Below are 3492 nucleotides of genomic sequence, written 5' to 3'. Positions count from 1 at the left end.
ATCCCTGCTCTTACTACATACCCCACTCCAAAAAGTGAAAAAAAAAAAAAAAAACACTACAGAAAATATAAAGTTAACCCAAATAATATTCAACATCAATGTAAGGATCCTACTGTATTACTACTACACTAAGGTGTATACTACTACACTAGGATATTATAATCATTTCAGCCTATTTACAAAATATCCTCATTCTGAGAGCTCCAGAAGCATTACAAACATTGCTGCATTAGATTCCTCTTCTTGAGATAATTTAAAGCCTGAAACATGCAAATTTACCTATTTTTCTGTACTACCATGGAAGGGTAATTGTCATAAAAGGACTACAACCAAAATCCTCTTCCTCTGATTCTCAGATCAGATCATACAAACTTTCCTTCAGATCATACAAGTTAATCTGAAATTGGAAACTTAAAGGGATTAAGTCATTAAAAAAAATACAAACGGGAAAAAAATAAACATAAAAAGGAATCTGTAAGTGGCATCATGCTAACAGTCTAAACTTTGCTAAAGAAAGAAAAATTTACTTGATTTACCAAAACTATAGGCATTTTATAAAGTATTCAAGAAATAATGCTTATAAAAATAGGGGGAAATTTTTGAGTGAGACCATCAAACAAAAATCATTTTGTTCTTTGGCAAAGAGTTCTTCCAAAATGTCATGTCCACAAGAAGTAATGTTTGTCAAAATTGTAAGCTAACTCACATGCCAGATCACCTTCAGGTCAACTTTGACTCAGGTTTTGCTTGGTGCAGGTATATTAGAAGATGCCTGCTGGAGGTAAACCAAGGAGCCCTGAGGGATTATGGCTGGCTTTTTGTGCTGCACGTTGATGTGCTCCAGCACCTGCTGCCAATGCCTCAGTTTTGTCAGGTGCTTCCGGCCCAGAACATCTTTCTGCTATAATTCATTCCTTAGTTCTGAGACATCCTCTTTGATAACTTGCTCTGGTTCCTGGACAAATAATTGCAATCATTTTTGAAGGAAAAAACATTCTGTCTGTCTCACAATATCCAGAAATTTCTGGATACACTGACTAACACCAGTTCTAATTTCTTGCTGATCCGTGCCATTGACATAGTCCTGACTCACAAGAGAAGCAAAGCAAGCCTCAAAAGATGACTCCAGCTCATCCACCAAGGTACTGGTAGAAGTTCTTGGAGGGCCTGGCACAACCTGAAGAAGCAAATTCTGGCTTCTGGAGTCCCGGGGTGTCCAGGTAGCTGCTCAGAGAACATACCCCCCAGCGGAGCCGCCATTTCTGAAAATCTCTTTTTCAGGTTTCTAAATTGTCTAATGGAAATGAAACTCCAGTCCCTGGTTACAACCTGCAATGACTTTAATCAAGTATGAGGTTAAATGGGTCAGAGTGCTCCATAAGATCACCGTCACTTCTGTAAGTTAAGGGGGTCGCCAAAACCACCCTCAGGTTTGAAAATTTGTTGAAAGGATGCACAAAATTATGAAAGTTGTTATATTCATGAATCATTACAGAGAAAGGTTACAAGGTTAAAATCAGCCAAATGAAGAGACCTATGAAGCAGAGACCAAGAGGGGCTTAAATGAGGAGTTTCCAGGTGTCCTCTCCCAATCAAGTATGGATGGTGTTACCTCCTCCCAGGCAATAATGTGTGACAATATGCACAGAGTTTTGCTATCCAAGGAAGCTCACACAAGCCTCTGATGTTCAGTTTTTATTGGGGTTCGATCACATACTACCCAAGTAGCTGATCTTTATTTTCTAGCCCCTCTAGACATTGAGCTTAATATCTTTAGTCATCAGTTCCTCTGGTGGTCTGAACTGAGACTGTATGACCCAAAGCCCCTATTGTAACTCACAGTGATAAACTCTCCAATGGCCATAGGCCATAGGCAAGCAAAGACACTCTTATCAGGAACCTAGAGATAACCTCCCAGTAGCCAAGGACAAAGTCCAGACTGCTTTTAGGTAAGGTTTATTCTTCATGCACCCTAACAAATTTTTATCATTTAGATAAACTACAGCTAAAAATCACATTTCTCAAACATAATCATGTAATAATAAAGCCCTCTAAACCATAAGTGTTTAGTCCTCCAATATCAGTGAGAAAGTGCTTGATTTTCCTTTGTATAGAAAAATTTCTAGAGAAAACCCTAGGACCCAAAAGAGTGCATAAAATAAAACATTACACTAGAGACTTTCCAAACACTATTCAGTAGAGCTATAAAACCAGATTTCCGTTATTTTCTGAAAATCCTAATATGCATGGTGGTGTTTTTATTTTGATTAGTTTCTCAGGTGGTGTCCTTGCCTTGTTCCTTTCCAATATTTGAAAAATGTAAATTATTCATGAAAGGACAGACCCAAAGCAAATAAAAAAAGAAACAGGGAAACAATGACAATTAGTAACCTTGTTTTTTTTTTTTTTTTTAAGATTTTATTTATTTGAGAGAGAGTGAGAGATAGAGAGAGCACAAGCAGGGGGAGGGGCAGAGGGAGAAGCAGACTCCCCACTGGGCAGGGAGCCCAACGAGAGGCTCTATCCCAGGACCCCAAGATCATGACCTGAGCTGAGGGCAGACACTTAACCGACTGAGCCACCCAGGCACCCCATTTAGCAACCTTGTTTACAGAAGCTTCAGACAACAGTGTAGCAGAAGATATTGGCTTTGAGGATCATCATTAGATTCTCACTTCATCACTGTTTAAATGTGTATGAGAGTGAAGCTGAGATAATGCCACTGTGATTTAGGTGTTTTTCTCCTTAAATATATATATATATATATATATATATATATATATATATATATTTCCTCTATGAATAAGCCTTGGATTATATGTAAAAATGCAAGGATTTATAATGATATTCTTGCTTTCTTTTATTCCTCCCTGTTCAACAGTACTTATATATTATTTACATACTGAGAAGAATTAGGGAAAATCTAAGTGATCTGCTCTATAGATAACTGCTGGGATATCCTTATTTAGCATGCTAATTAGGTAGTCTTGTTCTGGGGAGACTGGTGGCATTTATTCAGGCAGGGAGCCTATACCAACCTAAGCCTAAAGGATGTAGTGAACAGAATCCAAAGAGCCATGTGAAAAGAGCTGTGACCTTTGGTCTAGGGCTACAGCCAACCCACAAACACCTTTCAGAAGCAGCTAGAGGAATATTCTTCCCAGTCTCTGGATAACCTACTGTGTCTCCCATTGACTGAATCCAACTACAAACAAGACTGCAAGGGAGCCGGATAATGTAGTCCAACTAGATGAGCCTCATAGGACATGGAACAAAGTAGAGAAAAGTAGAGAGTGGATCCAGAAAGGCAAATACATAGGTCTGAGAACTAAGCTCTGGGGCAGCCCAATGCTTAGAAGTTAAGGAAACTAGGACGGACAAACAAAGGAAACTAAAAAGGAATAGATAACAGGTAGCAAGAAAGCCAAGAGAGTGTGACATCCTAGAGCCAAATAAAGGTGTTTAAATATCAGGGAAGTACAATTTTCAACT

General features: G+C 38.6%; 1 pseudogene; it reads right to left on the bottom strand.

Moving 5' to 3' along the window:
- Positions 1 to 736: 736 nt before the first annotated feature.
- On the bottom strand, positions 737 to 1260 carry LOC144380389 (mediator of RNA polymerase II transcription subunit 28 pseudogene; annotated as a pseudogene).
- Between the last annotated feature and the right edge of the window lie 2232 nt (positions 1261 to 3492).

The sequence above is a fragment of the Halichoerus grypus genome, chromosome X (assembly GCF_964656455.1).
Source record: "Halichoerus grypus chromosome X, mHalGry1.hap1.1, whole genome shotgun sequence".
NCBI lineage: Eukaryota > Metazoa > Chordata > Mammalia > Carnivora > Phocidae > Halichoerus > Halichoerus grypus.
This window is presented reverse-complemented; position numbering and strand designations above follow the sequence as displayed.